Source organism: Podarcis tiliguerta (genome assembly GCF_965153285.1).
Source record: "Podarcis tiliguerta genome assembly, chromosome: 13".
Taxonomy (NCBI): domain Eukaryota; kingdom Metazoa; phylum Chordata; class Lepidosauria; order Squamata; family Lacertidae; genus Podarcis; species Podarcis tiliguerta.
Window position 1 is genome coordinate 5,439,079 of NC_139546.1, and position 15,011 is coordinate 5,454,089.

At 43.9% G+C, this 15,011-nt stretch overlaps 1 long non-coding RNA gene across 1 annotated transcript; it reads left to right on the forward strand.

The window, feature by feature from the left end:
- Positions 1 to 2,398: 2,398 nt before the first annotated feature.
- LOC310661728 lies at positions 2,399 to 12,813 on the forward strand. The gene is made up of 3 exons (XR_014504107.1): positions 2,399 to 2,516; positions 7,298 to 7,376; positions 12,636 to 12,813. It is a non-coding gene; the product is annotated as an uncharacterized lncRNA (long non-coding RNA).
- Positions 12,814 to 15,011: the final 2,198 nt, after the last annotated feature.

Consider the following 15,011-nt stretch of genomic DNA (forward strand, 5'->3'; position numbering starts at 1 on the left):
AACAGGAGCTCACTCCCTCATGGGGATTTGAACCGCTGACCTTCCGATCAGCAAGTCCAAGAGGCTCAGTGGTTTAGACCACAGCGCCACCTGGGAGTAAAACCCATTGAATGCAGCAGAGACTGAGCTATAAGTGATTTTAACAATGGGAATTGTATTTTTAGTTACCACCCTGTTGTGCTGGTGCATCTGAATAATTTGACTCTCCATTAACTGTGTAGTAGTTTCCGCCATTCTAAACAGCTGCCTGAAATTAATGCTTGTTAATGAGCCATTGGTCAAATGGAGCATTTCCATCTGTTAATTGCAATGATATAAGCACTTGTCGAAGAGGGAAAGAAGATTCTCTTGATAGCAGCTCTTGTATTTTCCACTGGTCAAGGAAATTAGTGAAAATGGAACTTATTTGCAACAGTTTCTTCCAGCCCAGGCCCAGGTCAGGGAGTTGCTGTAATTCAGAAACTCAAATGATATAATCTTGCTTCATAACCAGCTTTGGGGTGTGTGATAGGAATTTTGAGGTCTTAGATATATGTTAAATGTTCATAAGTGTACCAACCAAGTACATACATAGATCAGCACAGGAAGACCGACTTGAAACCATTTTGATTCCCAAACTGAGCAAATGTTTTCTCTGCAAGGTCAAAGGAAAAAGGAAAAGCCTCCCCATTGTATTTTCCTTCACAAATCCTGTCTTAAGGGCACATTTAAGACATGAATAGGGTGTGAGGCTGTGACCTGGCTCAGGAACTAAGTATTTATCATTACAAAAGACTGGCCAGGCTCCCCAGGCAATCCAATCAAGTGACCATTAAACGGGTAACCTGGCAGACAGGAGGTAAACAAACCACTCAGATTTCTGCTGTAAACAGCCCTTTTTGTGATGTAGGTATGATGTATCTGGAGTGGTGGTCTTGCGTTACACCCCTTCTGTGATGTATGTATGATGTATGGAGGGGTGGTCTTGAGCTCCAGGACAGGGAATTTAAAATGTCTATATAAGGCCTTGCGCACCATTGTTCTGGGTTCCTCCTCCCTCCTGTGTGTGGTGAGTGAGGACCCTGTTGCAACAGATCAATAAAGATCAGGCTTACTAGCTGCTTTGCTTCTCAATAATCTCTGGTCCATGGGGTCACGAAGAGTCGGACACGACTAAATGACTAAACAACAACAATCTCTGGTTGGCCTCTGTTATTTTCCCCTACCAATAGGGAACCTACATAAGGACTCAGTATGGGCTCTTGGATACCCCATAAGGGGAAAAGAAAAGAGATTTCTGTTTACAACAGAAGAAGGTGGTGGAAAGGGCCATGGAGGGGCAGCTGCAGGGTACAGATTTTATGGGAAAGAAAGGACATTGGTAGGTTTGTGGCAACAGGGAGTGCTAGCTCTGCATCCTGCCATTCTTCTCACACTCCATCAGAACTGCTGTATTCAGTAGGGAGCCTCCCTCACTTGAACACAAAATTGGCATGTGAATACAAGAAGCAAAAGCACGGCTGTGATGCATTCACTAGATAATGTTTACACAATGTAATCCAGTCTTTTAAAATACGAAATTCTTCCCTGAGATTATGACAGTGCTCATTTGTCTGCCTGGTTCTTGTGGAACTTTCAGAGGATTCTGGGATGTATACTGGACATTCCAGACATTACGAACATTTTCTGAGTTCATGAGAGGGGCTGTTCTATTGGGATGTCCAACAGTTTGATCAGGATCGACTGGCCGATCCCAGGGAGGTTTTGGTAGATCACAATAGATCGCTGGCTCCTCTATCTTTTTTTAAAAAATAATATTTATTAAATATTTTATAATTATAAAAAGAAAAACAATAAAGAAAAACAATACATAGAGTCATCAAACAATACATCAACAATAAAAAAGAATACAATACAACAATACAACATAAAGAAAACAAAAACATTTACACACACATCCAAATTTTATATCTATATCTTTCATTTGCTTATTTTTTCCTCGACTTCCTCGCACCTCCCTTTTTTGTATTCTAGTTCAAATTAGCTGGTTCAACAAATCCTTTCCCTCTTCTTCAATTTTTGTTCTATAATTTATCCTAACACAATTTAACTTTAAATTTTCCACTTAAACACATTAACACTTAATATTCATATAATTCTTAATAACACTTCTGCTAAAACCATGTAGCTTCATTCCAATATTCTTCTAACATTCATTAATTTTGCAATATTTCTGTAAATATACTTTAAATTTTTTCCAATCCTCCTCTATCTTGCCCTAAACCTGAACCCCTAAAAAAACAGGAGGTTCTTCCCTTAAAAAAAAAGCTCAACAACATTGACCTGAAACGCCCCCTCAGGGATAGATCAGTGCCAGATTTTAATCGTGTGAGTAGATCGCAGTCTCAAGGAAGTTGGATGTTCCTGCTATACATGAACTGAGAATGTGATTTAGAACATACCCAACATACTCTAAATGTCTACACTCCTGGATATTTCGGAAGAGGGTCAATGAAGACTGATTAGCTTTCTTCCAGGTAAACTTAGACTCTGAGAGTTGCGTATTGGAAGGAATCCCCAATGCAGGAATCAAAGGTAAAGAATTCCTGACAGATGACCATCCAAACTCTGCTAAAGAAAACCTCTTACTGTCAGGAAATAGCCTGATGTGTTTTGGAATACCTTGCCACTGTGATCCATGCGACGGTCACCTCCAGGCTTGATTATTTTAACTCACTCTACATGGGGCTGCCCTTGAAACTGACCCAGAAACTCCAGCGGGTGCAGATTGCCGTGGCGAGACTCCTTATGGTGTCCTCGCTGCGAGATCACATTCACCCGGTGCTATACCAGCTGCACTGGCTCCCGGTAGAGTACAGGATCGTGTTTAAGGTGCTGGTTTTAACCTTTAAAGCCCTATGCGGCCTAGGGCCCTCCTACCTACGGGACTGCCTCTTCTGGTATGCCCCACAGAGGACCTTACGGTCTGCTAACAAAAACACCTTGAAGATCCCGGGCCCCAGGGAAATTAGACTGGCCTCGACTAGAGCCAGGGCCTTTTCGGCCGTGGCCCCAGCCTGGTGAAACGCTCTCCCACAATAGACCAGGGCCCTGCAGGATTTGACATCTTTCCGCAGGGCCTGCAAGACAGAAATGTTCTGCTAGGCCTTTGGGCAGGATGCAGTTTGACTTACTTTCCTTTGTATAAAACAAGCCCAAAGGAGGCCCCCAACCCGCTCACAGGTCCTTGTATGATCAGGGGAAATAGTTGGTCCTGGCAAGTATCAGCCACTCTCAATTCCAACCTGATAATTGCCACCTGCCCAGATTTTAACTTGTCTGAATTAATTGTAAGATGCATTTTAATTAATTGATGTCTGTTTTTATGCATATTGTGTTGTTTTTATGATGTTAGCCGCTCTGAGCCTGGCCTCAAAAAAATACAAATAAAGATGAAGGGAATCCCATGCAGATGAAGGCCTCCGGTTGCACTGCTGCAGATTCACCATAGGGGCTCTTCTTTCTGCGCTCCTCCAGCGATCATTCCTCCTTTGGTCACTGCTATGGATGCACGACCTGACTGCCTTTCTCCAGGCACTGTAGTCATCTGCATGGGATTCCCACATGGCAGGATCGATGTTGCCATCCTCCATGCCACATTTGCAGACATCTTTGTAACATAGAGTTGTTAGCAATCCCTGCTAAGTGCATGGGCCAGTCTAGCAATGGAGTTCAGGAAGCTTTCAACTTCCTTAGGGTTGATGTTCTGGGGATTGTGCCCAAAGTGAAAATCATATATAGTCATAAACCCATTGGGTTCAATAGCAGGCCCATTCCACTGTGAAACAGCTCTTACCGTATTTTTTGCTCTATAAGACTCACTTTTTCCCTCCTAAAAAGTAAGGGGAAATGTGTGTGCGTCTTATGGAGCGAATGCAGGCTGTGCAGCTATCCCAGAAGCCAGAACAGCAAGAGGGATTGCTGCTTTCACTGCACAGCAATCCCTCTTGCTGTTCTGGCTTCTGAGATTCAGAATATTTTTTTTCTTGTTTTCCTCCTCCAAAAACTAGGTGCGTCTTGTGGTCTGGTGCGTCTTATACAGCGAAAAATACGGTACCTTAAATTGTCCACAATTAAGGTCTTGCCTCTAATAAGCTTTCAAGGAGCTTTACGGTTCATATGAACATAGTATGAAAGGTTCTGTTGTAATCCTGGTGAGCAAGCTGTAAATTAATACGACAAAACCTGCTTGGAGGGATGTATCAGTGATAATTTCCTAAGACTTCTTTATGTAAAAGCATGCACTTTCAAGGGCAAAACGGGATTTCCAAAGTGCCTCTTTGGGAAAGGCATTCATATTAAGGATAAAACCTCTCATTCAGGCAGGAGACTGGATCTGGTGACACATTAAGCATTGCAGATGCAAAGCCATCTGTTCTGGTGGATACCTTACCCAGTGTTTTAAAAGCAAGTACTTGCATATCAATTCTCCCTGCTGCCTCTGAAGTTCTGTGGCAAGAGAAGTATTGATTCCACTTTTGGAATTCCTTGTGAATTCTCAGAGGGAGAGATTGTATTTCCTATAATTAGGACTCATTTCTGCCGGAGAGATTAAGGCAGTGGCAACTTTCAGACTGTGAAAACTGTGATCTAACAAGCGGATCAGGAAGCTGAGCCATTTATAGGAACTGAAGGTGGCACCTTCATTCATGTTTCTCAATAAAAGGTGATACTGGGAAGAAAGAGAGCTATGTTCATAAAATGGACAAATCGAAACTTATAAGGATTAGTTGCTTATATGGCGCTTTCACTTGAAAAACTAAACTTACGTAATTAATCACATAAATTATCTTAATTGTGTTGTGATTATGTAATTCTACCCCATTCCTTTCAATGCGAAGAAAATGCAGTGCAGATTGGCATGTATATGCATGTAATCAATTACATATCATTTGTGAGCTGAAAGAAACAGGAGCCAATACTGTTCAATCATATTCACTGGGTGGATTTTTGTTTAGGACATAGTCTGAAAGAGCATACCACAGAGCCTAGGGCTTGCCGATCAGAAGGTTGGCGGTTTGAATCCCCATGATGGGGTGAGCTCCCGTTGCTTGGTCCCTGTTCCTGCCCACCTAGCAGTTTGAAAGCACATCCAAGTGCGAGTAGATAAATAGGTACCTCTCCGGCAGGAAGGTAAACGGCGTTTCCGTTGCACTGCTCTGGTTCGCCAGAAGCGGCTTAGTCATGCTGGCCACATGACCTGGAAGCTGTACACTGGCTCCCTTGGCCAATAAAGCGAGATGAGCGCAGCAGCCCCAGAGTTGGACACGACTGGACCTAATGGTCAGGGGTCCCTTTACCCTTTACCTATAAAAGAACAACCATGGGCTATTTTTGCTCCTGCCAGCACCCTCCTCCTTAGTGTCAGTAGCTTGTAGAAGTCAAGGTCACAGGTCTGCCTGCCTTCTGTGACAGTAGTCCTTATGGGCACCAGCCACTGCTGCTATCACCCAGTTTTGCACTGGTACAGTTTTGCAACTTGTATAAATCACAGAAACATGAAATTGTAGAGTTGGAAAGGAGCCCAAGGGTTTTCTAGTCCAACCCCCTGCAATGCAGGAATCTCAACTAAAGCATCCCTGATACATGGCCATCCAGCCTCTGCTGAAAAACCTCCAAGCCCCACCCCAACCCCCTTATATCTGTGCAGCTGGTTCTTCTTGCTTACACGCAGAACTTTATATTTGTTCCTATTGAAATTTGTTTTTGGGCCCAGTTCTCCAATCTGTTCAGGTCATATTGAATTCCAAGTTTGTCTCCTGCGGAATTAGCTACCCCTCCCAGTTTGGTGCCATCTGCAAATTGTTTACAAAAAGTGTACTTTAAAAAAAGTAAGCAAAGCCTGAATTGGGAGAATGTGCACCAGGCTTTTCAAAAACAGAAATAAAAAAATCAACTTGCCTGAAGTATGGGATAAGAGAGAAAGCTGAAGAAGACCCAGCAGTTGACCTAATTCTTGATAGATTGCGTTTCTACCATGCAAACTGTGATTCCGGGAGCAAACTACTCTTGCCTGGATGGAGAGGAACCTACTAAGGGTTGGGTTGTTGTGTTTTGCAGACACAACTCCTCAGGTGAGGGTGAAAAAGGCTGTACCTTCTGCACAGTTGCTCTAAGTTGTTGTTGTTTAGTCGTGTCCGACTCTTCGTGACCCCCTGGACCAGAGCACGCCAGGCACTTCTGTCTTCCACTGCCTCCCGCAGTTTGGTCAAACTCATGTTGGTAGCTTCGAGAAAACTGTCTCACCATCTCATCCTCTGTCGTCCCCTTCTCCTTGTGCCCTCCATCTTGCCCAACATTAGGGTCCTTTCCAGGGAGTCTTCTCTTCTCATGCGGTGGCCAAAGTATTGGAGCCTCAGCTTCAGGACCTGTCCTTCCAGTGAGCCCTCAGGGCTGATTTCCTTCAGAATGGATCGGTTTGATCTTCTTGCAGTCCTTGGGACTCTCAAGAGTCCCCTCCAGCACCATAATTCAAAAGCATCAATTCTTCGGCGATCAGCTTTCTTTATGGTCCAGCTCTCACTTCCATACATCACTACTGGGAAAACTGTACCTTTAACTATACGGACCTTACTCTAGGTACAGATACCCAACTGGCCTCCATCAGGAGTCACAGAATTATAGAACTGAAGAGTTGGAAGGGACCTTCAGGGTCATCTAGTCCAACCCCCCTGCAATGCAGGAAGATGTAGCTGTCTCATATTGAATCTGCAACCTTGGCATTATCAGCAGCATGCTCTCACCAGCTGAGCTATCATGGGTAATGCTAGTATGAGCATTCGTTCAAACCCCTCCCTCCAACAGATAAATAATACAGTCCCCAAGGCTCCTTTCTCGTGTAGAGTGATGTTTGACTTTATGCTGATGATATTCAGATGATCAGAGTCCCAAAGCGCCTTCCTTTTTATCAGAAGCAATTGCTTACTTGCCAAAGTCTTCCTGGATTTTATGCTGGTGCATATCTGTCCCTCCCTATCTGGTATAGCCTCTGATCGATGAAAAGTTCCCCATTAAATGCCCCCCTGGGCACCCACGGCTTCCCTAGGTCACGCTCCTTTTATCTGAAAATCGGCGTGCGCGCCTTAATTTATGCAAGGAGGCTTATCCGACATGCCTTACATTTAAAGTGAAGTTTGAGGTTTAATAGCAGCCACACTGCACGAGGAATTGCAAATTTAACGTTGATTTAATCACTCTGGCGAGGAATCGCATTGTAATTGTTTCCTATCTTTGTAGATACTTCTTGATTAATTTGCAGAAGGAGCTCGTCGAAAGCAGCAGGAAGGGAAGGCAGACCAGAACCGCTCTAATTAAGGAGAAGGATGTGGGATGATCACGTAAGTGGCTGTGATGAAATGTACGGAACCCCATGAAAAATGAAAGGAGCCTGTCTAGCACAGCAGGGAAGGGTGAGGTCCCTGCATGTGGCAGGAGACAGCATGGGGTTCTCACCGAGGCCAGCGGGAAGGAAGATTCCTTAAGGTTAATGGGAACTTCAAATAATCTCAGTCTAAGAGATCTGTGTATGCATGCATATAGGCTAGAGTTGCCAGGTTGAGGTGCTCTTATTAGTTACTCAGATGGGGCATCTGAAAGTGAAGGTTTCCCAAACTCAAAACTGACTTGACTGTGCAGGCAGTTTGAAACAGTCACCAAAATCCTGGTTTTTCCTTAGCTAAAATCCATTAACTTGAGCTCTGAGTCAATGTATAAATAAAAACCCGGCTGTATAGACAAGTGTTCAGAGCCCTCTCCTTTATCAGTTCGTGACGGCAAGGAGGGCCTTGACTGTACCAGTAGAACAGGGAAGACACGTCTGTGCCTTATCTTATGTCCTGACCACAAAGACCACAAAGACGCACAGACCTAGTCCGGGCACAGCGCCAGAGTGTGTTCTTGGAGTTGATGACCTCTTGCTCCAAGAGCAAGCATAGAAAACAGGAACAATCTTTTGTGGTCAGAAGTACAGGAAGGAATACCCTTTTATGGCTAAGAATACTGGAGCAGGAACATCTGTGATGTCAACCTGCGTGCACAAGCTGACGTGGCTGGATTCCTGGGGAAGGGGGAGAGGGTGCCTGGAGGATATATATACTGCATGTAATCTCTCATTTCTTTGGACTTGCTGTGGACTGACCATGCAAGTGCCTTTCTGCTGTTCCGGAGAGCAGAAATAAAGAACTCTTTCTCTGAACCAACCCTCGGTGTCATTTGACTTCCTTCCTCCTGTCCGGGAGCAACGCAGACCCAATAGGTGAGCTCCAATAAGGCTACAAAAGCCCTCCAGATGTTGTTGGATTTGAACTCCCATCATCCCTGACCATCGAAGGGCCACAGGTCCCCCATCTCTGAGTTGCACAAGACGGCGCATTTGGTAGGTGCAAGTTTCTCCCGTGGGCACCCAAGTGAGCATTTCATCAGGAACTTTTTATCAATCAGTGGCTACCCTTTTATGGCAAATGGAGTTGCTCTGCTACATATCTAGTCATCATGGCCAGCCCAAGGCATTTTGGCACATGAAGGTGAATCGAAAATTAGCACCGGCATTTAAACCGAATTATAGTTTTTCTAATCGATTTTTATTTTTGCTCTGTTGTATTCCTTGCACACCACTTTGATTGTAGTTACGCGGCATATAACTTGCCCAAATAAACAACACAAGTCCACAGCACGACTTTTCAAGGTCAACCGTTACTGTCATGCAGGTTCGGTCTAAAAAACACAAGAAGAAACTGTTGTGTACTGAAGTTCTCACCCTGGACCAGCAGGGGGATACTGTAGATAGTTTTCACTCAGGTCCACATATGCAAATAAGGAATTGAAAGTGACGTTCAGTGATTGGATACTTACAGAAAGTTGTTACTGTTGCATTGTAGTGGAGCTCTATATAAGCAGGCTGGCTGAACCCTTCAGTTCAGTTCAGTTCTGGCCTGTGAATAAACAAGACCTGCCTGAAGAATCACTGTGTCGTCTGATATGTTCACCCACAATTTAACAGAAATAATCCACAAAAAGGGTTAATCCCAGCATTGCAAGAATCTTGGTTGCGCAACCATGATTTTAAGCAACAGCTACATGCAAAATGTAAGATGTTACGACCCCATCTTTACACTGTGAAAGATGATGCGGTAAAGAGCGATGCAAATGCATTTTGGATGGATCAGAGTTATAAACTAATTTTGGATAAGCTGCAGACATCTTACGGATAAATCCATTTTAACTAGATCAGCTGCAACATGGGACCCACTTTTATTTTTGCCATGTTTTAAAGCATGCAAGTAGGGCAGCGCCTCTTCCCGTCCTTATCTACCGTAACGAAGATCAGTCGGCAGCAATTACTTGGATAGAGAAACAGAGAGCAGGTTGGTCCCAAGGTGCTTGATTTGTTCTTTTGTTTTGCTGTTACCAGGATCATGCCTGTGATGGAAGAAGGAGGCAGGGAAAACTCTCTGCAATTTATCAATTCAGGCCGCTGGCAAGAGTGACCTGTCCTTCCTGCCACAGAGTCTTGATCCTGTTCTGCAAGACAAAATGCCCCACTCTTTGACACCCCAACTGAGGCTCCCAACAACCCACATTGTCTCAATTTGGCTTAACCAAATACAGGTGCTACATACTAATAACCATTCTGCATTTGTAAGTAGTGAATAGTTTAATGTGGCAACACCTGCGCATTGGAACTGTCTGGATTCAGGTACATTAGTAAAAAAAGCCAGCATTTTGAATGTGTTATAAACATCCAACACTAGATGGCACTGGAGAGCAAAAAGAAAATTCTAAGTGATTTTCCATAGCGTTTTTTGTTGTTATAATGATTTAATTTGTGACTTATTTATAGTGTTTTTTCCCCTGTGTATAGATCTACCCCCTGCCTATTGTGTGGTAGCACCAAAATGAAGTCTTGGGAACGGCCAGAGGATTGTTTGAGCATCTGATTTATAGGCAAGTTTGTCAAGGGGATCATAACGTTATCTCTTTCTACTTAGCAGTGGCCTTTGAAAGTCCAGGGCTATAACTTAAGGGGGCGTGGAGTGGAAACAGCCAAATGATTTACGACTGCTGTTTGACGGAAAGCGAGACCAAGATTGCCGCAGCACAAAATGTACACAGTTCCAAGGCGGGGAGAAAATGGCTAAAGTGCTTTCCCTATTAAAGAAGAAGAAAAGTCTGTATCGTCAGGTGCAGTCTTCATATTTATTGATGAGTTAACCACATCCCAAAACCAAAACATAATGGGCTCAACCAGTTTTCTACTGCCGTGTCCCTGAGTCTATTGCCCTAGCAAAGTTAGCCCTCTGACCCTGGTTATTGCAGATGAAGACAGAAGCAGGGTTTAAGATACCTCCCCGCCTCCCTACTTGAATGCTTAGCTATACGGCAAAATAAACAAGGTCTTGTGTTGCATGTTAATCCATTTTGAATGGATTAAGTTGTCGGATGTCTGGGGAGTATCCAAAATTCATTTAACAATCTGATCCGTTCCGGGCCTCCAATGTCTCTGCACCTTGTTCTGCTTGGGATGATATCACTGGGAAAGTGAGGAGCTCTAGAGACTTCTGTACATTCTGTGCTCCGCTCCCCATGCTCTAACTTTCTCTAACTCTTAGTGGTGGGAAACGTTTGGGGCTTTGTGGGAATGTTAAGGATAGTAGGAAAGGATATATTGACTAAGTATTATCCTTCCTCCACTCACGCTAGTGAAGTGATGTAGCAGAGCAGAATCCCCTCAATATAGCTGGAAGCTAGTTTGCAGATTAATTTGAATCTCTTAGTTAAGTTTATTCCTGGTGTCCCCTTTTGATCCCTCTTAAAAGAATAAAGACAGGAGAGTCTTTCTGAGTAAAGTAACAAAACGTTTACTCACATTTCAGTTCACCATATGATCCCTGAAAGGCAGGCTTTACTTGGTAGTTACATAAACAAAGTCTGAACTTGTCTCATATGGAGACTGAAGTCATGCGTTGCTGGCTGAGGGCCAGCAGACAGCAAAATTACATTAATACAACAAATTGGCTGCAGGAGAGCAGCATGGCAGCAAAGGATCAGCAAGCAAGACTAGAGAAAAAAAACAACTCTTTTGTGGAAATAAGGAATGTTGCATTTGACTGTACCAATGGATTGCATCCAACAGGCTTGTCTCCTTGAGGCCCCGGACCTTGCTGTCTGTCTGGAGGTTTGCAGAGGCACCCAGTGAGCGAGGGTGGGGCAGTGTCTACCTTTCGCAGGAACCATGGAAATTAAGGTTCCCAGTGTGTCCAAAAGCGACAGCAGCTGCATGCAGCGTGTGTCCTTTGCTTGGGAGATGAGGCTCTGTCACAGCAGGGCCAAGAAACCCCTTGCCCCAGCAGGATTGAGAAAGAGGAGCTGCAGGAAGAGGTTTTGGGACTCCCTCTGGACCTGGAGGAGATCAGTTTTGCGTTGGTTTTGAACTCTGCAAGTGCCTGGGATCTGATCAGAAACAGATCCAGGGGGCTGGTTTCAAAACTCCAGTGAGCCATTGAGGTATAGTGGTTAGGAGCGGTGGACTCGTAATCTGGTGAACTGGATTCGATTCCCCGCTCCTCCACATGCAGCTGCTGGGTGACCTTCTCTGAAGTCTCTCGGCCTCACTCACCTCACAGAGTGTTTGTTGTGGGGGAGAAAGGGAAAGGAGATTGTTAGCTGCTTTGAGACTCCTTAAAGGTAAAGGTAAAGGGACCCCTGACCATTAGGTCTAGTCATGGCCGACTGTGGTTGCGGTGTTCATCTCGCTTTATTGGCCGAGGGAGCCAGCGTACAGCTTCTGGGTCATGTGGCCAGCATGACTAAGCCGCTTCTGGCAGAGCAGCGCACGGAAATGCCATTTACCTTCCCGCCGGACCAGTACCTATTTATCTACTTGCACTTTATATGCCTTCGAACTGCTAGGTTGACAGGAGCAGGGACCGAGCAACGGGAGCTCACCCCGTCGTGGAGATTCGAACCGCCGACCTTCTGATCGGCAAGCCCTAGGCTCTGTGGTTTAACCCACAGTGCCACCCACGTCCCAATTGAGACTCCTTAGGGAAGTGATAAAGCGGGATATCAAGTCCAAACTCTTCTCCTTCTTCTATCCGAGCCCAATTTTTGGAGTTCACTCCATCACTATTAACAGGATTTGTACCCTTGATCCTGTGCTTCCTGGATTATGAACATTTCCTCTCCTTTTGTAATTAATGTTTCCTATTGTTCCTGTTCACTGGAAGCTTCTGTAGCCCATGAACTGACATGGGAGGGTATTGTTGACAAGCGCCGGATAATTGATGGCTGCTGAAGGAAGAGGAGACGTAAGTGTTTGTGTGTGTGTGTGTGGAAAAGGGGGGGGGGTGTAGTTTCAACCCCATGTCCTACTGAGGTTGATTCAAGGACACCTATCAATCAAACTGGCGACAGCAGGCGGGGAGATTTAATTGGAGATTCGTTGAACCTTTAATGATGTGACAAAGAAAAATAAGGGGGCTGAAGACAGCCTGGGGGCTTCTCTCTCGCTCTTTCCTTTCTTTGTGGTAATCTTGGAAGGAAGAAAAGAAGAAAGCGATGTAGCCAAAGGGTCCCATTTTCGTTATGTTTCTCCACAGCAATAAGAATATATGTTGACGAGAATCGGAGCACTTTGGTGAGGTTGTTTGTTGCTACTTGAAATGGAACGGTCACAAGGCATTTGAAACTCGAAAGCCTGCAGTACAGTTGTACCTCGGGTTAAGTACTTAATTTGTTCCGGAGGTCCGTTCTTAACCTGAAACTGTTCTTAACCTGAAGCACCATTTTAGCTAATGGGGCCTCCCACTGCAGCCGTGCCGCTGGAGCACGATTTCTGTTCTCTTTTTTTAAAAAAGTAATATTTTATTGATTTTCACAAAAGAGAAGAAAGAAAGAGAGAAAAAAAATACAAAAATGATAAAGAAAAACAGTTAAAAAACAATTCAATTTTCATAATATGTCTTGCATTTGCTTGTTTCTCGGACCTCCCCACACCTCCCCTCTTTGTATTCCAATTCAATTTATTTATTCAGCAAATCCTTTCCCTCTACCTCATCCTTATCTTAGTCTTAATATATTATGCCTTTAATTTTTCACCTGTTAACATTCCATTTTTACATATTCCTTCGTAACGTTGTTACTAAAAGCCCCTTAGCCTCAATCCAACATCATTCTAACATTCATTAATTTTATAATATTTCTGTAAATAGTCTTTAAACTTCTTCCAATCTTCCTCCACCAACTCTTCTCCCTGGTTTCGGATTCTGCCAGCACGATTTCTGTTCTCATCCTGAAGCAAAGTTCATAATCCGAGGTACTATTTCTGGGTTAGCGGAGTCTGTAACCTGAAGCATCTGTAACCTAAAGCATCTGTAACCCAAAGTACCACTATACTTTACTCTGAACGCAGCGCATGGAAATTGAACACATTGCAGACATGCCCCATCAGGACACTTTGGAGAGACTGGCTATTTTGCACATGGCATGTGCTGAAATTGATTCCTTGATACTGCTTGTCTATCTCATTCCTCAGCATCCTCTGCTTGACTATTCACAGTCAAACTTCAACTCAGCCTGGAGATTTCCAGATATTTTGAACCACAACTCCCATCAGCTCCAGACACTGGCTAGGGTTGATGGGGTTGTGGTCCAAAATATCTGGAGGACACCTGATTGGAGAAGGCTGCTGTGGAGTATAGGCCCTTGAGGGAGGGGGGCATATCTCTCTCTTGCCTCATCATGCCAAGTACATTTGCTGGCACTCTATAAATGCATAAGGTGTGCTTAGCTAAACATACAAAGTTCATCGTTAACCATTCTGCCACTTTCTAACACAGCCTCCCCCAGCCTAGAGGTAGGGATTGGGGATGGGGATTCAGTTCTGTTTGCCTTTAAAAGCAAACCTACTTAATTATCACCTTCCTGAATTGGTGCGCAAACTGAAACACAGTGGTCCTTTGAGATTCGCACTGCTCCAAATTTTGCAGTTCAGTTCTCTAGTGATGCATACAAACATGCACATGGAAAGGTAAAGTGTGGATTTGTTGGCATCTGTCTTGCACTTTTTATAAAGACTTGAGGACTGAGATTATCACTCCTCTTTTATTGTCCATTCTGGGTACATTGTCCTTTTTCTTGGCAGATCAAGATGAGCAGGTGACAGAAAAGGCTGCAAGGTTTTTAGCTGGGACAATCAGAATAAGCTCCTCTATTTGACTATTGATACAAAACCCTAAAATGTATTCTATATAATTGACTTTTTATTTCTGTTCTTTGTATACTGTATTGTTGTTTTATTGCTATGGCCGATGGCTGATGCAAATAAAGATTCATTCATTCATCCATCCATCCATCCGTCTATTTCAAGGGACAATGGAGTGTGCCTTTGTGGGTGAAGGCAAACCATTAGCAGCACCAAAGTGACCTCCCTGGGGTGCAAGTCTGGCTGGTGTGACCCAAAGGAAAGCAGAGCAATATGTCTGGCACCAGCTTGGCTGGGGGAGTTCTTTCAAACAATAACAGATAAATGTTGTTAGCAGCAGTGACTACATTATTACATGAGCACTGCTCCACAGCATTTGACATTTTCATTCACATATATTCATTCGAAATAAGGTGGGTTTATGAAACAATTCTATATTCTCCCACCATGCTGACGAAGATCTACGAAACAGCAGTCAATATGCGGAATCTCTGTTCAGTGTTGGACATTATATCTGCTGAATACACAAAAGCTTCACTGCTTATCTTCCATCGTACAAAGTTTGGTACCTCACTTCATTTAAAGACTTTCAGAGACTTGGAGTCTAAGATTTCATTTTAAACTTGTTATTGTTTGAAATAATTCTATAAAGATTGTCTATTACGTATGCATATGGTCATTGTGTTGCCCAAACCTCGTTGACGTTCTCTTTTGCAACACAGGTGTTTGTTTGGATACCTACTGGATGCAGGAGTTGCCAGAAGGAGATATA